General features: G+C 44.5%; 1 protein-coding gene and 1 pseudogene across 1 annotated transcript in view; one reads left to right on the forward strand and one right to left on the reverse strand.

Moving 5' to 3' along the window:
- Positions 1 to 7,873: 7,873 nt before the first annotated feature.
- On the reverse strand, positions 7,874 to 7,970 carry LOC114628258 (annotated as a pseudogene).
- A 9,558-nt stretch (positions 7,971 to 17,528) lies between these two features.
- The window catches only part of Prdm10 (PR/SET domain 10), a 103,893-nt gene continuing 96,007 nt past the window's right edge, over positions 17,529 to 25,414 (forward strand). The window contains exon 1 of the mRNA XM_028776193.1: positions 17,529 to 17,631. The gene's annotated coding sequence lies outside the window, so the exon portion shown is untranslated. The remainder of the gene's footprint in view (positions 17,632 to 25,414) is intronic.

Here is a 25,414-nt window from a genome sequence, read left to right on the forward strand (position 1 = left end):
CTTCTTTGAAGTTCAGCTTACATGAGTCCTGGCTGCTCAGCTGTCTCAGTATTCTGTGCAGCTCAGCATCTGAGGTGGATTGTCTGGTTGTATTGCTTATTCTCACAGGAAGGGACTTAGTGAATTTGGTCAGTTTCAGGGACTTCCTGAAGCAATTTTGAGTTATTTACCTTCCTGCTTAAGGAGCTTCCAGCAAGTTGGAATGTTTCAATCTAGAAAGCAAAACATTATAATAATGAACAGTAGTATGACAGATATATCATTTGTTTATGACCTTTACGTGGAATAATTTTAAAATTTTAGCATTAATAAATCAACTGTGGTGGTTGTCCCTGAAATGTTAGTATTTAGGAGGAGGAGGGAAGAACATCAGAAGTCCAAGGTCATCCTTAGATACATCAACTTTGCTTCGGAGGAGGAAGATATGGTTCAGCAGTTAAGAGCACCTAATGTTCTTGCAAAGAACCAGAGTTTGATACCCAGCACCTAGGTCAGGCAGCTCGTGATCACTTGTAACTCTAGCTCCTGGGGATCTAACACCCCCTTCTGGACTTCAAGGGTATCTACACAATCATATGTGTACAAACCTACATGTATACCCATCCCACAAATAACATTGATGATGTTTGTTGTGAAAGCTTTTCTTGCTTAGTATCTATTTTCTGAAAAACATTCCCTTATTAAAAAATTCATAGATGGTAGAGAATCAGCTTTGACATGAACGAAACCGTGGTTCGATTCCTAGCACCATTAAAAATCAGGGTTAGTGGCTCATATCTGTAATCTCAGCAACTGGACAGTGGAGGCAAGAGGATCAGAAGTTCCAAGTCATCTTCAACTACAGAGCAACTTTGAGATTAGCCTGGGTTACATGAGAGTGTCACAAAGGAAAAAGAAAGAGAGAAGGAAAGAAAGAAGTAAAAGGTCTGTGCCTCTTATGCTATAGAATACGAATTCCTGCTGAAACATTTCATAAGTCCAAAGTATTTGTAAGGTACAAATATTTGTATTTGTACGTGTATGTTTACTTGTGTTCAATGTGGTACAAATTCTGAGTTGTCCCACAATCAATAAAATAAAATCAGCTTTTTCTTTGTTTTCAGTACTCAAATTCAGAACACGGCATAAAAGAAGGTTTTGCATACCTTTTACATTTGTAGTATGTTACATGTATGGTTTGTTCGTTTCCAGACAGGGTCTCACTACGAAGCTCTGGGTGTCCAGGAACTCCTTATGCAGACCAGATTTTCCTAGAACTCAGAGAGATCCACCTGGTTTTGCCTCCCAAGAGCTGGGATTAAAGGCATGGGCCACCAGGACTTTAAGGTTACTAGCATGGTTCTTGTATGCACAACAAGGCCTCTTGGTGCAGTCACAGAGTGCCTCTTTTGGATGAGTGTCACACTGTTTCATAATTTCCTTATGATCATACCACATTCATTACTATGTTTTAGTTTGGTTTGGCTCATTTTGAGACAGGCAGGTAGCCCAGGCTGGCCTTGCCTTCACTATGTTCCTGTAGCCCAGGCTGGCCTTGCCTTCACAATGTTCCTGACTGTACTTGCCAAGTGCTGGGATCATAGGCCCAAGCTACCACACCCAAACTAAGACAAAATAAGACAAATTTTATAGGGCATACCACAAGTATGAATTTTCAAATGAGATCCAATTTGATATTGAGTGGTTTCTTGCCTTCTTTACACATGCGGGGTTTGTCTCCATTATGAATTCACTGATGTTTAACATATGTATACGTGTGTGTGTTTGTGTGTGTGTTGCTGATGATCGAGTAAGGGATCGAGTAAGGGAGAGGCACATTAGACAAGCACTCTGCCATTGAGTTTTATCCCTAGCCCTACTCATGGCTTCTTTATAAAAAGCCTTCTCATGCCTATGACATTCAAAATTCTTCCTTGTATGGATTAGCTGATGAACAAAGAAGTTTTTCTTTTGACTGGAGGTTACTGCATTCACTACATAGGTAGGGTTCCTTCCCAGTACAAAGGTTTTTATCTTTAATGAGGTATTGCTTCTAGCTAAGGAGGCTTGACAATGAGATAGCTTTTCTGCCATCCTAAGGCTCTTTAGATCTGCATATGTGCACTAGAGCTGGCTTGCCTCCGTGTTTATCACTTGTCTGTGGATTCTTTCATCTAATTTTTGAGTCAGGGTCTGACTGTGGAGCTCTGGCTGGCCTGAAACGTTCTATGTTCACCACACTGACTTAAACTCACAGGAATCCACCTGCCTCTACCTCCTGAGTGTTGGAATTAGAGGCTCCCACCAACCATTCATGGCTTGTATGGATTCCTAAATATAGAATGGGTGGTGGGATTCAAGACATTTGGTGACCTGAGGAGGTAGACCAGCTGTACAAATGCTTTTCTTGCACACCAGAGGTCCAAGTTTTGATTTTCAGCCAGCCAGAGGGAGGCAAGAAAATACATAGAGAGAATATCATTTGGGGGAAGGAAAGAATACTTGGTTATATCTAGCTCACAGATGTTCTTTCTTTCCTATACACATTCCCCTCAAATCTAGGAGGTATTGCCTTAGCTAAGGGGTTTTCCACATTCACTGCATTCATAAATGTCTTTTCTGCATGAGGTTTTTAAATGCTGAGGGCTTTATTTGAGTTGGAAGTTCTCCAAAATTTCTCACAGGCTAAGTCTTTGTCACAGACGGCAGGAAATTTATCGGGCTGTTGCCTGCTGGGTGTTTGAGGAATCCCCCTCAGGGATGGGGAACTCTGTTCAAGTGTAGCTGGGTTCTGGATGTCACAGAAAAGGCTCCTGGGATGACTCAGAATAAAGGAACCTTAGGGAGTTTTGAGGCTGAGCAGAAAGCAAGGTGCACTGGAAGGAGTCAAGTGCGAATGTTAGGAGAAAAACATGCCAAAGTGTCTCAGCGCTCGCTGTCCGAGTGATCTGAAAGCTTCAAAGGTACTTCATTGGAGCCTAAGTTTAAGTGTTAGATAAAGTATGTACTGCCGTGCTCCTTTTTCTTATTCTGAGTTCTATCCTTGGAAGGGTGACTATTAGAGGTGGGAAAGATAGCAGAGCTGTAACACCAATCAAAGAGGTCATCACCACTTATTAGTATATCTCAGGGAGGTTGGATTCACACATTAGTTCATTAGTTGTATTTTTAAAAATCATTTATTTTTATTTTATATGCACTGGTTGGTGTTTTTAACTGCTTGTGTGTCTGTGTGGGGCTGTTGGATCCCTTGGAACTGGAGTTACAGACAATTGTGAGATGCCATGGGGTGCTGGTAATTGAACCTGGATCCCCTTGAAGAGCTGTTGTTAACTGCTGAGCCATTTCTACAGCCTCTCACTAGCCATCTTTAACACTTACGCTTCCAGTTATTTCTCAAGAAGGAGAGTCGAGTTCTGCTGGTGGTCTGGCCTGTATTGAAGATGCCACGGGGTCAGCTAGTCAGGGTGAGAGACCAGAGCTAGGAAAATTGAAAGGGCTCTTTTCTTTCTTATGTCCCCTCTATTTCTTAAGTATCTTTCTTGCCTCCATTTCCCTTTTGTGTTGTTGATTCTCAGGAATCAGTGATATATTTCTGATGAAAGCTTTCTCCACATAACCCACCTTTAAATGAGATCACTACAAATAGAAAGAACAGTTCTGAGGATTTATTGAAGAAACCTCCAAATTCAGTTTATCCTGTTATACTCTTAAATAATGCAGTAGACTTCCATGACAAACTGTATAGGACCTTCAACATACACACCAAGCAAGCAAGCAAGCAAGCAAGCAAGCAAGCAAGCAAGCAAGCAAGCATTTCTGTAGCAGAATCCTCAAAACCAGCCCGTGTCAGATGCTATCTTCTGAGAGACACCTCGGATCCCACAGACTGAGGGCTCACTCCTCCAGGCTGCTGCCCACTGAAGATACCAGCCACAGTCCTGGGAGGGTTCGCCTGCATTTCTGAGGCTGGTTCTAAGCTGGCATTCCCACAACTCCACCTTGGTCCTATTGCGTCACTGCTGCAGCTCGTAGAACTTGATGCTACACTACCAAGGATATTGGTAGGCTCCAGATGGTGACTTGCAGAGGTTGGAGGATGGACCACCCTTCAAGAACCTCCACATCCTCACTTATACTGGTTAGCCAAATTCTATCCTTTTGAATTTTTATGAAGGTCTCCTTATGGAGGCTTACTTGATTCAATCATTTCCTATTGGTGATCAGTTTAACCTTTAGGGGATGGGGCATAAAGTCCCATCTCTCTAATTCTGTTGTGATTTTTTTCAGGTAACAGCCTCCATCTAAAGCTATCTAGGGGCTGCCATTGCCTGCACACATAAAGCTGCCAAACTTGTTAGTTTACAGAAAAAGACAGTGTCCCTCACACTGACATCTGAATTAAGGTCCAAAAATCATGCCTACTGAATCCATCCAAAGAGATATCTTAGTTTTGCTTTGTTTTAAAACTGACTTTAAATTTGTTTCTAGACTCAGACAATTCTCTCGTTTCCTAAATCTTCCCCACAGAGGTGTTTCTTGAAGTAAAATATTTGATGGGAAGTTCTTTTCCAAATCATGTGCTTCTTGTTTTTAAACTTTGACTCTGTTTGATGAAGAGAAGAGGCAACCTGACTGGAAATCTTTCGGGCTTCTCTAGGCAGACTAATTTCTCAGTTTTTTTCCAGTCTTTATAACTCTTCCCCCAACATCTATGACTGTGATGAACATGATCCAGTTTTGTGACGTGCTATTGTGACACAAATGTGTATCTGGGTTTTGCTTGTCCCTGCCACATTAGTCCTAAAGCCCTTCAAGTGTATGGGGAAGAAGGCAAAAGTCTCACATACCAAGGAGATAAATGGGGGATTTAGTTGCTTCAGGATGGGACTGTCCTCTAAGAAGATCAATACTATTGGGACTTTCAGGCTCACTTCTGAAGTAACAAGAGGGACTAAACCACTTACTAAAGATTAAATTGACCACCAATGGCCAATGACATAATCATTAATCAACCCTGCTGCACCATGAAACCGCCACAAAACCCCCAAGGGAGCCAGTTCAGAGGTTTTGGTTTTCTGAATGTATGGAGGTTACTAGAGGTCTGTGGGTCAAGAGAGGGTAAGCAGGTCCCAATCTTTACTCATGTCCTCTGCCTATGCATCCATTCTATGTGCGTGCCCATCAGTTCCATTTGCAATCTTCTTTATGATAATCTAGTAAGTTTTGTTGTTATTGCCTGATGTAGGGTCTCTTGATGTAGCTCTGGCTGGCCTTGATCTCACAGTGACCCTTCTGACTCAGCCTCCTAACTGCTAAGCTAGCAATTGTAACCCTCCTGAGTTCTGTGAACCATTTTAGCAAACTGAACCCAGTGGTGACTTGTGGGAACCCTGAATGGTGTCTGAAGTGGGAGGCATCTTAGGAACTGAATCTTCAGCCTGTGGGTTCTGACCCTACCTCCAGGTAGATTATGCCAGAACTGAATTGGAGGGTCCTCATGTGGTATCTACTGAAAATGTGCTGGGTACATGCTGAGGTGTCAGAAGCCTTTGTATTGAATATATGGAAGCAGGAAAAACACTTTGGTTATTCTATTCCTATCTCTTACAGTGACTTTAAAAATCTCTGGTATCTGGGCACAAACAAAAGCATAATAGCAGGGTTTTCTTTTTGTTTTGTTTTTGGCGGTGTTTTCTATTCTTGAGAATGATGACTTTAGGGCTGGAGAGTTAGCTAGCTGGTAACATGCTTGCTTTGCAATCATGGGAACTTGAATTCAATCCCCAGAACCCATACTAAAAACAAACAAACAAACAAAACAGAACAAAACAAAACAATGAGGGTCCTACAGAGACAGCTCAGTAGTTAAGAGCACTGAGTGCTCTTCCAGAGGACCTGAGTTAAGTTCTCAGTACCCACATGGGAGCTCAAGGCAACCCCAGTTCTAGAAGATCAGATGCCCTCTTCTGAGCTTCAGATACTCATATGGTGCACAGATATACACATAGGCAAAAATATCTAAATACATCTTTTTTGTTTTGTTTTTTATTTTTGAGACAGGGTTTCTCTGTGTAAGCCTGGCTGTCCTGGAACTCACTCTGTAGACCAGGCTGGCCTTGAAGTCAGAAATCCACCTGCCTCTGCCTCCCAAGTGCTGGGATTAAAGGCACGCACCACCACTGCCTGGCCTAAATACATTTTTTAAAAAGCCAGAGGGCAATTGAGATGGTTTAGCAGATACATTCTACCAAGCCCGACAGCCTAATTGGCCAGTATCTGAGTGCAATTGTAGGCAGCTCATTGGCGAGTCCAGGCTGACTCTTGTTTGCATCTGTTAGGAGAATATGTTGACAGCTGATGTGTTTTTAATCCCTGGGTCTGTTGTGAGCCCTCGGTTACTATTTATGTCTTCAGAGTGAGGGCACAAAGTGGGTTTGATCCTGAAGTGGTTTTTTTTCTTTTCTTTTCTTTCTTTCTTTTTTTTTTTTTTGGTTTTTCGAGACCGGGTTTCTCTGTACAGCCCTGGCTGTCCCAGAACTCACTCTGTAGACCAGGCTGGCCTCGAACTCAGAAATCTGCCTGCCTCTGCCTCCCAAGTGCTGGGATTAAAGGCGTGCGCCACCACTGCCGGGCCCTGAAGTGGTTTTATCTGCTCAGTGACACAGTCTTCACTTTTCTTTGTTTCTTTTTTTTCTACTTTTTTTGGAAGTTTTTGTTACATTTTATTTTGTGTGCATGTGTGAGCATGTGCGTGCATGTGTGCATGTGTGCGTGTGTGTGTGTGTGTGTGTGTAGCCATTATGGTTCATATATAGACGTCAGAGGACAATCTGTGGGAGCCATTTTGCTCTTTTCATTGTGTAGGTCCTGGGGATTCAATTCAGATCCCCAGGCTTGGCAGCAAGTCCCCTTTTCACTAAGCTATCTCACTAGCCACAATACTTATCTTGTAATGTGGAATTAATCTCTGACAACAGGCATAAAAATGTACCATAGGAGCCGGGCAGTGGTGGTGCACGCCTTTAATCCCAGCACTTGGGAGGCAGAGGCAGGTGGATTTCTGAGTTCGAGGCCAGCCTGGTCTACAGAGTGAGTTCCGGGACAGCCAGGGCTGTACAGAGAAACCCTGTCTCAAAAAACCAAAAAAAAAAAAAAAAAAAAAAAAAAAGTACCATAGGGCCAGACAAGGTAGCACAGGCCTTTAATTCCAGCACTTGGGAGGTGGATGCAAGTGTATCTCTGTGAATTTGAGGCCAGCCTGATCTACACAGTGAGTTCCAAACTAAACAGCGTTACACAGTGAAGACCCATCTCATTATAAGACCCATCTAATTATAAGAAATTATAAGAAAAAAAATCACTACAGTTGAGATGGGTAGAAACAACAAGAGTTTATTCTCCAAGTTCTAGAGACAGAATGTCTGCAACATAGGCGTGAGGCCTGAATGCACCATGCTCTCCATTATTGCCTGTCTCCACAGGTCCTCACTGTGATCCATGTCTTCGTATTCCCACATTCTCTCTCTCCTCTTGTATTCCAGGCCAGCCTTAAAGTCACTGCATAGCCAAGAATGGTCTGAGACTCCTCCTGATCCTCCTGACTGCTGGGTTAGAGGTGTGCCCCACCACCCCTGGTAGATGCACTGGGTTAGAGCCCAGGGCACTATACATGCTGAGCAAGCACTCTACCAGGTGAACTAAATTTCAGTTCCCTTGTTTTCTTTTACATCTTTTTACATTTATTTTGTGTAGACATATGCATGTATGTTTACACATGCATATTCCCAGTCCAATCCAATTCAGAGAATTCATTAAATTACGTATTTTTAGTCTCTTTAATTGGGAACGGTTTCTTGGGCTTTGTCTTTTATTATCTTAATATATTTTTCCATGTCAGATGAGTCATGTTCCCATATAATAAGGCTTGAAGGAGGTCTCACATGTGGCATAAAAAAACTAATCATTAAGCTTATGAGCTACAAAAAGTTCCCTTCATATTTTTAAGAAGTGAGCAGGCCAGTTATTATGTAGAATGTCCCTTAGTTTGGGGTTGTCTTTTGTTTTTGGTTATTTGTTTTGTTTTATAATTAGTTTCCAGTTGCTAGTTTTGGGTAGCTGTGTCTCAGAAATGAAGTTTGCATAGTTCTCAAAGCTCACAAGCTCATGGTTCTCAGCTGCAGAAGCTCACAGAATCTACTGTCCATCCCTGAGCAAGTTAAATTAGAAGTCTTGCTATGTTGCCCAGGCTAGCCACTCTCTTTTTCCTTTTATAGCTAATAAATATCTTTTATGAGGTTAGGGCGCAGCTAAATGTTAGAGAGCCTGCCCACAACACTGGAGTTCTTGCTTCTGATGCCAGCCTCCCACAAGAAAAGCAAATATCGTCTGTGGAGGATTTGAAGTGGACTGTGTTGATACAGAAGTGTCAACAATTTATCCCCATGCTGTTAGCAATCCACTGATATTGTTTGGAAAAAAAAAAAACACCTTTGCTTTGTTCTCTTGCTAAGAAAGGGTCTTGCTGTATAGCCTGGGTGAGATCCAAACACAAGACTATGATTGATCAGGTCTCTGTCTCCTGATTGCTCCCAGCACATCATGTGACATTATGCTTCACTTTTGTGTTTGTTTTTAAATAGAGTGGTGTGTCACCATGTTGCCCTGGCTGATCTTGCACTCAAAGTCTTCTGCCCCAACCTCCTGAGTGGATTACAGGTATATGCCACCATGATTGGCCAAGACTTTAACCATGAATGTGGTTGCTGCCCAGGGACGTTTTTTTTCTAGCCTTCTTCTTTCCTTCTCCCTTCAGAACTTTCCCTTCTCCCAGGTGGCTCTGGTGCTCTGTGTTGTTGAGGTTGCTTGTTTTGTCCTGGGGATCCTCAGAGTATCAGGCATGCTAGCTTTCTGGTGCTAGCTTTGTGATATATTTAAAAAGAATCCTTTATAAATAGCATAGGTAGCTCCTTCCTTCTCTCCTTATTCCTCCTCCTGTCCTTCCTTTTTCTCTTTGCCTCTCTCTTTCCTTTCCTCCCTCCAGCTCTTGCCTCTCCAGGGGCTTGCCTGGTGGCTGACCTGGAATTGTAATTACTCCTGCTTCCACACCTGCCCAGGTTAGTTGATGAGTAGCACACTGGAGGTGGGGGTGGGGGAGAAGGTTAGTTGATTTGCTGGTAGTGTGTTTTATCTGTCTTACAATTGGCGACAGATGTCTCTCACCCTCCTTATGCTTCTCTCAGAGCCTTCTCCAACTGTGTTTCCTAATTCTCCCCTGAGGGTGTGATTATCCAAGGGACCAGCCTGTCTTCCTTTTTATCTCTCTGTAACATTTGCTGTAGCTGACAGCTACATCTCCCTCGAACGTCCCCTGGTTTCTTAGACACTGTTCTCACTTGGTTCTCTTGTTTTATTGTCCTGCTCAGCCATTTTAATTGAAATTAAAAACATTAATTATGAGCCAGGTGTGGTGGGGTACATCTTAAGTCCCAGCAACTCAACAGAGGTAGGCTGATCTCTGTAAGTTCAAGGCCAGCTTGGTCTACATAGTGAGGCCTTGTCTCAACAACAAACACTTGGGTATTCACATGTGTCTATATGTGGGTAAGCGCACATAAGTACAAGTGGCAAAAGAGGTTGGAAAAGGTGGTTGGATCTCCTAAGCTGAAGTTACGGGTATTGGTGAGCTCTCATATGTGGGTGCTTAAAAAACTACAGGTTCATCACTGAGCCATCTCCCTAGTACCTAATGGGATTTTTGGACACGGGAATTTTGCTCTACTGCCTGGGTTGATCTTGAACCCCAGAGCTCAAGGGATTCCTCAGTCCTGTCCTGAGTTTCTAGGAGTGTAAGACATGGGGATCAATGCCTCTACTAGTTACCAGGCCTCTCCCCATTTTGAGGTGGGATCTTACTGTTTAACCTAGACTGACCTCAAACTAAAGATCTTCTTGCTTCAGGCTCCTAAGTGCTGGAATTACAGAAATTGACTGGAATGGACCCACACACCCAGCCCTGTTCAGCTTCCCACTGTTCATCTCTAGATTCAGTAGCTCCACAGAGACCACAGAGATCAATCCTGACACTCTCGTCTTCCTGCACCCTCCCCCTTCGAATCATCAGTAAATGGCTGTAGCCAATTAGCTGTCATCCAAACCTCGAATACTGAGGCAAACACTCTACTACTGACCTACTTCTCCAGCCACAATCATATGCATTTAAACACATTTTTCAACTTGGTGAATAGGGCCAGGGATGTAATCCTGTTGGTAGAGAGCTTGCCCATCATGCAGGAGGCCCCTGGAGCTGCATAAATGGGGTCTGTGGGAAGTGTAGGTTCAGAAGTTCAAGATCATCCTCAGCTATACAGGGGATTAGAGGGCAGTTTGGGTTAGAGAGAATTTCTAAATCAATCAATCAATCAATCAATCAATCAATCAATCAATAAATCTGGTGAATACTAAAATTGTGTTTCTAAGCCCTTGAATCTCAGCAGCTACGGTGTGTTTCCTTAATTTGAAAGACACTCATTCATCCATTCATTCACTTACTTTTTTTTTTTTTTTTTTTTGAGACAGGGTCTCACCCAAGAGAGGACAAAAGCTTTCAGATTTGTCCTGAACAGAAGAGTGAGTTTTCTAGCCTTTTCTCTCCTCGGCTCTCTCAGATAATGCATCCCCGTTTAGTCACTCAGGTCTAACTTCATGAGTCAAGCTTGATCAGCGTCTTGTCATTAGCAGCTACCACTCCCCAGTCCCCATATCCAGTAAGTCTACCCAGCCCTCCTCCCTTCACACTTCACTTTGGCCAAGATCATCAATCATTTCCTGCTTAAAGCAGGAAGAGACTCCTTGTCTCATTTCTTACTCTTACTCTCCCCTCCTTGCTCCCCCTGCCCTCCCTCCACTAAAATGAGCACACGGCAGCAGCTAGATTGTCTTAAAGCCGGGGTGGGGTTGGGTAAAAGTTCATTTCCTTGTTTAAAATGCATTCAAAATGTCTAGAATAGCATCGCCTCAAAGCCCTGTACAATGTCCCCTATTTCCCCTTTTTTCCCTGACTTTGACCTTTGCACTGTATTCCGGCGATCCTGGCCTTTCTCACTCCTCAGACTGATAGAGGGGAAACTCCAGAAAGTCCGTGTATTTTTATGCTCCATCACCAAAGGATGAATCCTAAAGCATCCAGTGCCTCCTGGCGTAGATAGTGAGCCCTCAACGAACACATCTACAGTGAAAGAATAGTTGAAATTATTTATTGTGGGAGCATGATAGGGTAGGGGTTTTGTGTCATGCTGTGCCTGCAAGAGCGTACTCGTGGAAGTCAGTGGATAACTTTGTGAAGCTTGAGTTTCTCCTTCCACCTTGAAAATATGGGTACCAGGAATCGAACTCAAGTCATCAGGCTTGCATGGCAAATGTCTTTACTACTGAACCATCTCACTGGAATCATAATTTCTCCCCTTTAGCTTTTAGGCTATCATCTTTTTTGTTTTGTTTTGTTTTGTTTTTCTAGACAGGGTTTCTCTGTGTAGTCCTGGCTGTCCTGGAACTCACTCTGTAGACCAGGCTAGCCTCGAACTCTCGAACTCAGAAATCCGCCTGCCTCTGCCTCCCAAATGCTGGGATTAAAGGCATGCGCCACCACCGCCCGGCGGCTATCAATTTTTAACACGCGGCTCTGAGAGCTTGATTCAGAGTTTGAGCTGCTGGTGCGGCAGTTTGTGTGACTGCCCCAAGTTAAGGGAAAGAGTCGGAGGCAGAAATTCAGTTACAGTGTCAACCGAAAGCATCTGAACTGGAAAGCTCATGGGAAGACAGCGCCACGGATTGAGTGCTCCCACATCCAACATGCCTGGGACCACACCAAATCCGTGAGGCAGAACCTGGCAGAGTTGGGATTGGCCATGAATCCCAACAAGGCGGTTCCCCTACATAAGAGGAAGGTAAAGGCCATGGAGGCAGGCACAGAGGAGAGACACAAGGATCTTGTACAGAAGCCCTATGTGGTAAATGACCTGGAGGCAGAAGCCAGCCTCCCAGAGAAGAAAAGAAATACCTTATCTTAGGACCTCATCGACTATGTTCATTACATGGTGGAGAATCATGGGGAGGACTGTACCGGACTGGTCTACAGAGTGAGTTCCAGGACAGCCAGGGCTACACAGAGAAACCCTGTCTCAAAAAAACCAAACCAAACCAAACCAAACCAAACCAAACCAAACCAAACCAAACCAAACCAAACCAAACCCAGATTCGGAATAAAATCAATGTCTCTAAGCGCTTTTCCCCAAAGGAATGGGAAGACTTCATTGATTCTTTGCAGAGTAAGAAGATAGAAGTGAGCTGGGCAGTGGTGGCACACACCTTTAATCCCAGCACTTGGGAGGCAGAGGCAGGTGGATTTCTGAGTTTCTGAGACCAGGCCAGCCTGGTCTACAGAGTGAGTTCCAGGACAGCCAGGACTACACAGAGAAACCCTGTCTCAAAAAACAAACAAACAAACAAACAAACAAAACAAAACAAAAACAAAAAGAAGATAGAAGTGGTGCACATCCCCAGACCTAGGTCTACTGGACAAACGAAACCAAACCCAGGATGTAAGGCAACAGATGTATAGTTTCAGATGATGCTGGCAAAGTCCTATGGAATCAGTTTTTACATGCACACTGTCTCTGTCCCTTCCTCCACCCCAACCCCCTTCTTCCTTCGGGAGGAGGAACTCTTTTTATTTTTATTTTATTTATTTATTTATTACTTTTATTTTTTGAGAGAGATATGCTCTCTAATAGCTTTAGCTATCCTAGAACTCTCTCTGTAGACCAGGTTGGCCTTGAACTCATAGAGATCCTCCTGACTCTGCCTCCCAAGTACTGTGACTAAAGGCCTAAAGGAACCCTTTCTTTTTTTTTTTTTTTGGTTTTTCGAGACAGGGTTTCTCTGTGTAGCCCTGGCTGTCCTGGAACTCACTCTGTAGACCAGGCTGGCCTCGAACTCAGAAATCCACCTGCCTCTGCCTCCCAAGTGCTGGGATTAAAGGCGTGCGCCACCACCGCCCGGCTAAAGGAACCCTTTCTAGGCCCTGGCTTATGTTCAGTTGGGAGCCTACAGCCAGGGCCTGCTGTTGTGTGTTCAGAGGAGATGCTCTATTTCAGTGTGGTCTGTACGTGATAAAAGAGTATTTTACCTGTGTGTGTGCGTGCATGGGGGCTATTAGACTGTCTTCACAGGCTGGAATGTTCCCTCAAATTGTAACATGGCTGGTCTTCTTTTTGCCTTATTCTAGTCCCCATTCTTATTAGTATTTTATGAGAACTTCTTGTTAAAAGTGTGTGTGTGTAAGTATATATGTGTGCCATTTATGGAGGCTGGTGGACAATCTTGATTGTCATCTTTAGGAAAGCCATTTAAGTCTTTTGAGACAAAGTTTCTCATTACTTTGCAGCTCATCAGACAGTCCAGGAATGAATACCCCTGCATTCTTGGGCCCAGAGCTGGAATTATGGTCACATACTGCCATATCTGGCTTTTCTGGAGGTGATAGGGATCTTTTACGTGGGCTCTGGGAATTAAATTCAGGTCCCTGTTTTTGCAGAGAAAACCCTCTATCAACAGAGCCACTGCCCAGATGGCATAGTGGCACATACTTCTATTCCCAGCACTAGGGAGGCAGGAGCAGTAGGAGCTCTGTGAGTTTGAGGCCAGCCTGGTCTACATAGTGATTTCCAGGCCAGCTAGGGCTACGTACATAGCTACCTTGTTACAGAGGGAAAAAAAAGGTGGAATAAAAACAAAACCAACCAAATAAAAGAAACCCAAACAACTAAACAAAAACTAAACAGAGCTGGGGACTTTTAGGGGTGTGCATTTCAACAATCAGGTTCCCTGACCCTTCCATTTCCCTGCAATATTTTTCTTGTAACACCATCACTTGGTATTATCTGTGAAGTTTGTTCTTCCCTCCATTTAACTGGAAGCTTAATGACAGCGCTTTTGTGTTCTTTCCTATCTTTATCGTTTAGGACAGTGGCTGGCTCATAGCACACATTCCATACATGCTTCCTGCACAGAAAATTTTAGTATGTCTATAAAACAAACAAACAAATAAATAAATAGCAGGTTTTCAAGACATCAGACAGTTGAAATTTAAAAAGTTGGTGAGCTTGTGCGTCATTGAAGTATTTGTGCCTACTGAAGCTTTAGAACAGGTCAGACAGCACAGGCCTGGAATTCTGGCTACCCTGAAAGTTACAGAGTGGGTTCAAGACCAGCCTGGGCAACTTAATGAGACCCTACCTGAAAATTAAAAAAAAAAAAAATCAAAAAGAGGGCTGAGCTATATGGCTCAGTGGTCAGGCACTTTCCTGTTAGGTGTGAGGCACCAATCTCAGTCTCCTGTACTGTAGGCATGTAATCTTTGAGGGCTAGGGAGATAACTAAGGATCACACAACCCAGACTCCTAATAAAAAGCATTACATGGGGTGGGAGCAGAGGAGGCGTGTGCCTTTAGTTCTGGCACTCAGAGGAGGTAAAGGCAGGTGGATCTCTGTGAGTTTGAGGCCAGCCTTGTCTACAGAAAGTTCCAGGACTTCCAGAGTTACACAGAGAAACCCTACCTTGAAAAAAAACACCAAACCAAACCAAACCAAACCATAAAAGCACGACATACATGTGTCTATTTGTAATCCTCAGCACTGGGGAGACAGAGATAGGAGTGATCCTTGGGACTCACTCGCCAGACTGCCTAGCTTAATCTGTAAGTACCAGGTCCCGGGTAGAAAACTTGCTTTAAAAAGTAAGATAGGTAGCTCTCCTGAGGAACAACAGCTGAAGCTGACCTCTGGCCTCCAAATGCACACATGCACATATAACTACAGAGCACACATACACACACAGGTACACAAATGAAAAAATACATAAACATGGAAGGACATGACTGCTTCTAGGTAAGTTGGAGAGAGTTTCTTATAGATAAAAAGGAGAGGCAGAGACATATGGGAGAGTCCGGAGTGAACAGACTGAACTGGGCCATGTGAGGAGATGGGGGAAGGGAGCCACTGACCTAGACAGGTAGCCTGAGCCAGGAGACTGACCAAGAGAGTAAAAGGTGGGCCAAAAAGGACCGGTAACCAAAATGGCTGGATTATATAGGGGAAGGGCACTTGTGGTAGGGGCAGCTGGGGGAAGGGCAAGAAAGTTGGAGTTAAAGGTAGGGGGAGGGATATGCCAACCATACCACATAACAGGTGGGGATAGCAGGCAGAACATGGTGGTCACTGTCTGCTTTGATACGTTAATGGTCAGTTACCTATTTGTCCTGGGTTTGAGACCTAACAGTACACACATGTACATACACAAACAGGAATGAAGACATCTCAACTAAGATATTCTCAAGACATTAGGAAAAAAGAAATATACAGAAATAAAAATTGGCTTCCTCATCTATCACAGTAACCATATTCTGGTTATAAAGAAGAAGATGGTTTCACTTAAGTCCCAGTTAGATAGTCCCATTTCTCCTGTTGGGTTTTCTTTCTTGTCATCTCTGATAACCTGACCTCTGGGACTCTTAATCCATCAGAGAAGATATAATATGGTTAAATCTCAAAAGAGGCCATGGGTACAGGGCATGGCAGCCTTCCAAAGCCATAGAGGACCCATCCACCTCTGGCGTTTTGGACTCGCATCACTGAGCGATCATTCCAGAGACTTCTCTAGCTATTATAAAACATTCCAGAAGCAAATGGCTTCTTGTTAATAGACCCAGAGAGGAGAGAACAGTGCTGCACGTGACAAATGCAAGTTAGCTCATCTGTCTCCCTTTCACGCTTTCTTTTCTATTGGGTTCAGCAGGGCCTGCTGACTGATGGCCTTTATTCCACGCCCAGTGCTGCTCCCAAAGGGATCTATGGAAGAACAAATCGTGGATTCTTCATTAAGTCCTGCCTTCCAAAGCTGTCCTGTCTTTAAAATGGCCTCAGCTTTTCACTGTTTTCAGTCATTTAACCAAAACTGTAAGCAATATCGTCAAATGGATTTTAGTTTTTCTCCCTGTGGATGTTCTCTATTCTCGAGTCTTTTGTTTCCTGGTACTTCTTTCTTGGCTAGCCAGTAGTTTTGTAGGGGGTTTTGTTTGGAAACTGAAATTTGTTGTATACTGCTGGCTGGCCTGGAACTGTGCAGGCCACATTACCCTCAAACAATTTTGCTTTGACACTCAAGAACTGGGATTATGAGTTTGGGTTATCTAGCTGTCTCTCTGTAGGCTTTATCATCACTAACATTTCTGTTTCTTAAAGTTCCAGTCAGTGTTGGAAGAGAATTTTAAAGTATGATCTCATTTAACCTTCAAAGCAACACAGCAAAGTACAGGTCTTGGGCAATGAAAATATTCCCCGCAGACACAAAGAGGGAAGGTCTCTGGCATTTGGTTGCCATTCCTGTTTTCAGTGGGGGAGCTCCCAGCTTGTCTTATTTCAAAGCCTGAGCTTGTTTCTACACACCTGGCTGAACTTCGAGAATTCAATCTTAAGGGACAGTACGATGTGGATGTCCTAAGTTAAGAAAGAAGAGAGTTCTGTCATTTTTGGTTGTTCAGTGTTGACTAAACTTCATCCGGGTCTCAAGTAGTTTAAGCCGGCTTTTAACTGCCGCTCTTACTGCCTCCATCTCCTGGGTGTACCACCACTCCAGGGTTATGTGGTGCTGGGGCTTGAGCACAGGACTTAGTGTGGCAGGCAAGCACTCCACTGAGACACATTCTCACCCCGATTGCTTCTGAAAATCGCCTTTTCCAGAATGGTAAATGGTGGAAAAGAGAGATGTAATGTAGGCGCACTGAAAGGACGGCAAGGTCTTAAGACCCAATCCCCTTGTGTCTGGAAGGCTGATAGGCCACTCCTGGGCCCGCGGGGCGCAGTCTGTTTAACCGGTTTCTGTAGTCCCGGAAAGGCGTGTCCCAGTCGTGCTGAGGCCCCGGGCGCGCGCGTTCTGGGCAAGTCCGCCCCGGGGCGGGTAGATGCACGGCCCACACCTCCAGAGCTTCCCAGGACCCGTGTGTGTGTGTGTGTGTGTGTGTAGAACAGGTGGCCTGGGAACTCGGGTGTGCACTGGATCTTCCACAGTGGACGCTCAAGCATGCTGTACTGTGTCCCTCCACTTGCCCGCCAAGGTTCTTAGATGGGCCTTGACCCTGAATGCAAAGAGTGGGGCTTTCTGATTGGCTTAGAGTACAAACGCAGGCGAGCACCGCCAGAAACTCGCTCTTCTATTGGGTTTTACATGAACTGCAGAGCACGAAATAAAGAGGCCTTCAGTCATTGGGCCATTGTGTGAATCTCCTTTTGGCTTCTCTGTCGACTGAATTAGCGTCCCAGGATTTTCGTCATGACTCTTAAATCTGGGCTTGTCAGTTCGGCCCAGCGTTCCTGGTCTCCAGGAACAGCATGGGACTTACAGAGTTTAGCCAATCACATAACGTTGAGATCGGGTTGCCAGGCAGATTATGCTAATAAGACCCCGCCTTTTATGCTGCTCCCACTCTGCGGCGGGAAGAACCACCTGGAGGCGGCGGGGGGGTTTGATTTCCATCACCCCTAGGGAGAGAGGATCCGGGACCCGCTGATCTTCCAGCTCCCCTCACCCAACGTCGTGTAAGTACCTAAAGGATTAAGGGAACCGGATAAACCGGGGTCCAGAGTATCCCATCGCCTGGGAGAGTGTTTCGTCTTTGCTTAGTCCCACCCAAAATGGCGCCCAGCTCTTTCTGCGTCTCAGCGCCCGGCCGGGGCCAACCGACCGCGGACCCGGGTGGGGGGGGAACTGATGGTAGTGGTGGGGGGAGCAATCCCGGCGGCACCGCCCGATGGTACAGTCCAGCCGGGGCTGGGACGAGGCACCTCGCTCGGGGTGGGGGGTCAAACCATCTGCACCTTCTACGCGGAGAGGGGAGAGTCCCCTCCGGGAAGCCGCCCGGGTCCCGCGTCCAGCGTGGGCTTCGGCGCCGCCCGCCTCGACTCCCCGTCTTGCAGCCTGCCCCGTACCCCCCGAGCGGCTCGCATGCCCCGCCGGCCGTGCGCTCCTCTCTCCCCTCCCGCGTTGGTTGGGCCGGGACGGCGGTTGGGCTGCCTGTGCGCCGGGCGGCGGTTGGGCGGACGGGTGTCCGCGGGCCAGGATCCGTGCGGGGGGTGGTGGCGCGCGTGGCCGTGGGTTCTCGTGCGTTCATCCCGGCCCGCGATCCCCAGCCACCCCGCCCGCAAAGGTGTGGGGACCGCTCCTGCGGGTCGGTCTGCAAACGCGATGGCGGGCTGGGTAGGGCGGAGGCCGAGGACCAAGAAAACTGGAGAGCGAGGCGGGTCTCTTAGGCAGTCGGGTTCTCATTGAACTAATATTAAAACGAGGAATGTCTGTAGCCAGGTTGAATAGGTACTAGGTAAAATGGCATAGTTGCGATCTCCCTTCCCAGCACACGAAGGCTACTGAATTCGTGTGCCATTTATTTTAGCCTTGTTAGGTGGATTAGTTGGATTTCAACCCATTTTCAACCAATATATATGTATGTACACTTAAGCCAGAGAGTAGGGGTTGGTTTTGTGGTGTTACTGATGAAATCCACCCAGCTAAAATCCCATACCCTGAATCCTTAAGAGCGTGCCTGCACATCTTTCACTAGTCTTGTGTTTAAGGCCAAGTGTATCTACTTTTCATTAAAAGCAAAAGGTACTCTTGACTAGTCTCGCTTTCTGACCTGTTCGCGCCACTGCAGCAGTAAGCTCTTTGTGGGCCCGAGGGTGTGCAGCATTACATTGTGTTCTTTTGTATCCATCCCCTCCGCTGGGGCCACTACAATACTTACTGCACCCATGAACTGTATGTACTTAATTTGTTGCTCTAGAATTGAGAAAACGAAATAGAGATTGGTTGGGGGCAGAGTAACGTACAATGTTTGCGCAAGCTGGTATATTTAGTAACTTTACCAGGTTTACTTTTTACAAATCTAGGCGAAATTGACACAAAATGAACTATTTTCACGAGAATGATTCCCTGTCACTTAGTAGGTTTACATTTTTATTTTGGATAAAGGTTTGTTTTTTTTTTCCACCTTGTGACTCAATTATTCCAATAACGTCTACCTTCTGAAGTAGTTACTTTTTCTTTAAGGGTTTCTTTTTTTCTTCAGATGTAAGTCATTTTTACATTTTGTAATGATTTGTAACATGATCCACCAAAAGTAATTTGTACATAATATTGCAGGCCTGGATGTAGGTGAGCATGTCCAAGTGAAGCAAGGCTCTTGTCTTCAAGCCCCCTAAATGGTTTTTATTTAGTGATTATGGAATATCACTCCAAAATAACCTCAGATTGGCACTGATCAATTTCTTGCCTTTTTTTTTTCTTTTTTAACACATGATTCTCATAGAAACAGCATAAGAAGTAAAAAGCCCTAAAATAAAATATGACTAGATAAAATCCTTACTAATATATTGGTATGTTTTAGATCTTTGTGTGCAAGGATAAATGTGCACAGGATATTTGTGTGAGCACCTTGTGTGTATCTGTTTTAAGTGTAGATGGGTGCTTAAAAATACTTCACTGGTGATTTGCCACATGAGTCCTATGAACTGAAAGAGTCATTTTCTTATTTTACTTTAAAAATTATTTATTTTGAGACATGCAGTGCTCACATAAGTGGCTGGCTTGGAACTCTCAGAGCTGCTCGTGTCTGCTGGGATTAAAGGAGATTAAAGTCAAGCCCTGCTACTCCTGGCTTTGCTTTGTTCTTTTGAGACAGAGTCTCACTGTGCAATTTTAGCTGGCCTGAATAGATAGACCCAGGCTGGCCTGAAACTCAAAGACATCGGCCTGCTTCCACCTCCTGGGCTTAAAGATGTGTATGCCAGCACATCTCACTCACATCTTACTTTTTAAAAGCAAAACCTCGGTCTGGTCCGTTAGACAATGCTCAGCAGGTAAAGCTCCCTGGAAAGCCCAGTTCTCCGAGTTTGTTCTCAGGAACCCACATAATGGTGGAAGGAGAGAACTAAGTCCACAAAGTACACCTATACCCCATATCCCCAACAATTAAAAAGGAAAAAAAGTTGGTACACACCTTTAATCTCAGCACTGGTGAGACATAAGCAGTAGAATCTACAGAGTTGAGTTCCAGGACAGCCAGGTCTACATAGAAACCAGCAAAACTTTGGGGCCAGTGAGTTGGCTCAGTGGATAAAATGTTTGCTGTGTGAACATGAGGCACTGAATTCTAATTCTCGGTACCCTCATAAAAGCCCATGCCAGTAACACAGCACTTGGGAGTTGGGGACAGGCTGATCTTGAGCCTTGGTGCTCCCCCAGCCAGGCTAACTGGGTGATCTGCAGGTGTGTGAATGTCTCAGTTTTGGAAAGTAAGGTGATTGAGGAAGATGCTTGATCTGTGGGCTCCAGGTATGCAGTCACAGGCCGGTAAACACACACATATACCCATGAGTAAAAGCAAAAACAATAGAAAAGGTTAGGCTTCTGGACAACAGATAGAATTGACTGACTGGCTGAGAAGCACTGAGTTGTAATTTTCATAAGTTTACATTTTACGCAGTAGTAAATACATGGTGACTGCATGATTTCATTTGGTAAAGATTATATGGTGAAAACTAGTAAGTATCCTGTTGTAGTTTTTATTTTAAACTTGAGTGCCAATGGTTACTGCCATTCAAATACATATTCTCCTAAAAGTGTAGATGTTCCCAGTCCAGCTATCTGTTTTCCTACATGCAGAACTTGTTTCTGTTTATGATAGACATTCTGTCAGATTAACAAGTGAAAATTAAGTCTAGTGAGTTAAGAAAAATGAAATGTTAGGGCTGGGAATATAGCTCAATGGCAGAGTGTGTCTGGGGCATGTAAGGCCTTGAGTTTATTCCCCGGTACATACCCCTCCCCCCACCACACAAAAACGTGGCCCAACCAGATTTTTGCTGAGTGGTTCTACAGCAGTTCTCCTGGGGCCCAGGTGGGTTAGGAGTAGGAGAGTGAATAGGGTGCTTTGGTTCATACCATAGACATTTTCCTTACTGTTTTTGTGGCTTAGTTGAATCATCATATAAATGGTAGAAAGCTATCTGGTTTCTGTCCTTCTGAAATACCACTGTAACACCAAGTGAAGGCTCATTTGGGACCCACTGAGCTTGTTCAACTTACTTCTTGTAGCTTCTGTGAGTTTGCAGCATGGTATACCTTCTAAAATACAGTCCCTCTCTCTCCTCTCTTTCTGAGATCATTTGTGTCTTCCTGTTGCTCATGCCTGGGTGACAAGAGTCTGTTGAGGTTGTAGGAGTGGCTGGAAGTTCCTCCTCCTCTTCTTACTCCTTCTCTTACTCCTCCTCTTTCTCCTGCTCCTCCTTTTCCTCTTCCCCCTCTTCTTCTAAAGATTATTATTTCTTGTGTGTTTATGAATGTATGTACCACATTCATACCTGGTGTTCCTAGAGGCCAGAAGAGGGTGTGGGATTTTTTTTTGGAACTGCAGCTCCAAATGGTTGTAAGTCTCTGTAGGTGCTGGAACCTCAAGCCAGGTCCCCTGTAAGAGCAGCAAGTGCTCTTATTAACCCTGAGCATCTCCATAGCTCTGGGAAGCAGGTTTTGTTTTTGTTTGTTTGTTTATATAACTTTAAATGGTTTAGTGAATTTAGGGGATGTGTGTGTGAGGAACTGGAACTGGTTAGGGAAGAAGAAAGTTATGGTTAATCTCAAGTGATAGCAAGACTAGTTAAAATGTGCTGAAAATAGTTGTTATAAAATCAATACTGCGTAAGGCTTTGACTCCGAAACAGTGATTGCCAGAAGGTTATGGGCAATCTGATGAAATAACTGGTTACTGTTGGTTATTTTTAAAGTTTAACTGATTGACTTCAGAATCACAGTGAGGGGGCTGGAGAGATGGCTCAGCTACTAAAGGCACCTGGTACCAGACCTGAGGCCTGCATTCATTCCTGAGACCTGCAAGGTGGAAGGAGAGAACTCACTCCAGCTTGTCCTCTGTGCTGCCCTCCATCGTCAGGGACTCTGAGGATGTAATTTATGCAGTGTTTCTCCTGCTATGTTCCCTTTTGGCATCATATATACTATCCTATTAGCCAATAGCCCATGTCTGTTAGACTTCTGAACTAAGACACATATGCAGTATGCTAGTGTGAATTGTGCACATCAAGTTTTTAGATTTAGTATGAAAAAATAGTTTAAATATTGAGATGATAATATGTGGGCTACAGAGTTAATAACATAATTTCACCTGCTTCTGATGTTAAACCTCATGGTTACTGGAAACTTCCAAATTATGTGGCTCCTGTATTTTTATTAACCGTCTTAGCCTGATGGGATGGGGATGTTCTCAAGTAGCAGTAATACTCTGTGCTTATTATCTGTAGGCTCTTCTAGTGTCAGCTAATAGTGCTAATTTGTAGATGTGTTTGGTTTTTCTAATGGTTATGATAGCTCTCACAAACCCACAAGTATTCGTTTAAAGAGTGTCTTAGTCTTCGAACCATTTCCTAACAGTTGTGTCAAATGTTACTGAATTAATGCATATTCAGCTAATTGTTTGAACTTAATATCAAAATGAGATGTATTTTGTCTCTCTTTGAGGTATCATGTGTATGGGGGTGTTGTCTGTGTGCACACGTGGAAGCTAGAGGGTGTGGACAACAGCTGTCTTCCTTGGTTACTCTCCAACATGTATTCCTTAGATTTAAAAAAGATGTCCGTTAATTTTATTTTATATGTATGAGTGTATGTATGTGAACCATGTGTATGCTTGGTACTAGTGAAAGGCAGAAGAGGGTGTCTGATCCCTAGTACTGAAGTTAACAGACAATTGTGAGCCACTGTGTGGGTGCTGGTAACTGGACCCTGATTCTCTGCAAGAGCAGTAAGTGCTCATAACCAGTGAGCCATTTCTCCAGCATCCTCCATTTTTTCTTCTTTGATGTTCTCTGAACATGTGTGTGTGTGTGTGTGTGTGTGTGTGTGTGTGTGTGTGTAATGGGGCGGGGAAGTGGGTCGAGGGAGGAAGAGATAGAAAATGTGTATGTTAAAGATGTCCTATTTATGACTTAGCAGTCAGCAATTACTTATTCTTAGCACTTTAGCCAGTTATGAATCTCTTCAGTAACTATTACCTCCTGCACAAAGACTTTTGACGAGAGCCGATAGCAGCACTAGTCTGTGGGCATAAATATAAATATTTCGAAGGCAGTTTGATGGACACAGTACATTTATTTAGCACAACACTAGTAGTTTCTTCACTATAGCCCATGATCCCTGTAGCATCAGGCTTTTGACCAGGTTTACAGTACCAGGCAGGAATTCTTTCCTGTGGAGCAGGCCTCAAATCCAAGCACAAAGCAGTTGGTTACTCCCATAACTGTCATACACTGTCCCACAGTGGATACATCTTGCCTGGGAGGTTGGTAGTGTAGCATGCAGAATCTACTACTGAGGAAGGCTGTTAGTGACTTTTCTGCCCTAGTGGCCTACAAAGTACCTTGCAGCACCTTGAAAGCTAGTCACTGAAATGAAGCTTTCAGCTTAGTGCAGCCTTGACTTCTCATGCCTTGTAACCAAAGTTTGTAGTGTATCTGGCTAGCTTTTAAAAAAATGTATATAAGTGTTTTGCCTGCGTGTATGTCAGCACCATGTGCAGAAGTGCCCTTGGAGGCCAGAAGAGAATGTTAGATCTCTTGGAATTGAAGTTTGGGATGGTTGTGAGGCTCCATGTGGGTGCTAGGAACCAGGCCCTGGTTCTCTGCAAGAGCATGAAGCACTTTTTCTTTTTTCGATTTTTTTTTTAATTTGTTTTTCGAGACAGGGTTTCTCTATATAGCCCTGGCTGTCCTGGAACTCACTCCGTAGACCAGGCTGGCCTCGAACTCAGAAATCCGCCTGCCTCTGCCTCCCAAGTGCTGGGATTAAAGGCGTGCGCCACCACCGCCCGGCTTCTTTTTTCTTTTTAATGATTTATTTATTTTATGTATGTGAAGACAGCCACACCAATAGAGGGCATTGGATCTTATTATAGATGGTTGTGAGCCACCATGTGGTTGCTGGAAATTGAATTCAGGACCTCTAGAAGAGCAGTGAGTGCTAACGGCTGAGCCCAGCTCTCCAGCCCAGTAAGGACTTTCTTTAAAAAACAAAACCAAAAACCAAAAGTCTTTTTATAGATTCTTTGTGAATTTCACATCATGCACCCCAATCCTACCTCCCCGTCTCTTCATATGTACCCCCTGACTCTGCAACCTTCCCCTAAAAGAAACCAAAATAAAATGAAATAAGATAAAATAACAAGCTGGGTGGTGGTGGCGCATACCTTTAATCCCAGCACTTGGGAGGCAGAGGCAGAGGCAGGTGGATTTCTGAGTTCGAGGCCAGCCTGGTCTACAGAGTGAGTTCCAGGACAGCCAAGACTACACAGAGAAACCCTGTCTCGAAAAACAAACAAATAAACAAACAGATAAAATAACAAAACAAACAAAAGGCAGATGAGCGGCAGGGCCAGCTCTCCTGTGTTCATACCCTTTGGATGGCTCATCAGGGCCAGCTCTTCTGTGCTGCCCAGGTAAGGTGGGGAGCTCTCTCCAGAGTGGTACAGCCAGCAAAGGGCAAGGCCAGCTCTGTGCAGGCCTTGGACATAAACATGGCCCCAGGAGGCAGCCCAGACCAGGGATATCTGCATGGCCTTTGGTGATAACATGGGCCATGGACGTCAACACAGACTCCTGCTGTCACAGGGCCATGGACCCAGGCATTGCCCTCAGCTGCAGCGTTGACCAGGACCCTATCATGGCTTTAGGTGACATTGTAGCTATTGACATCATGCTGTTCCTCACTACCTTTGAGTCTTCAATTCTGCCTCCCTTCATTGTGCACAAACCTGTTCTGCTTCTCTTCCTCTTCCATCACTCCACCACATATGTGCTTGTTGTAGTAGCACCTGCTGTGGGTGAGCCACTTGGTAGGTGGGCTGGCCTCTGGGTGTCTTCTGCCTGTCTGCGCCTGTGGGCCTCACAGTAAGCAGTCCTGACCGCTGAGCTGTTGCTTCATCCCCTTTTGACCAACTTTTCAACTTTACATTTAATTCCTAATGAGTGCTGGGTGCATGGTGGTACACACTTTTGTAATCCCAATACTCAGGGCACAGAGGCAGGTGGATCTCTGTGAGTCTGAGGCCAGCCAGGTCTACAAGTGAGTTTGAGGCCAACCAGCATACTTTGTGAGCCTCTGTCTTAAAACCAAAACCAACCAAACAAAACCTCAAAACCTTAAAACATGCCATCGATAGAATAGCGTTTATTTTTTGTTTGTTTGTTTGGTTTTTGTTTGTTTGTTTGTTTTGTTTTGCTTTTTTTTTTTGGTTTTTCAAGACAGGGCTATTCTCTGTAT

Source organism: Grammomys surdaster, unplaced genomic scaffold, assembly GCF_004785775.1.
Source record: "Grammomys surdaster isolate TR1022 unplaced genomic scaffold, NIH_TR_1.0 266, whole genome shotgun sequence".
NCBI classification, from domain to species: Eukaryota; Metazoa; Chordata; class Mammalia; order Rodentia; family Muridae; genus Grammomys; species Grammomys surdaster.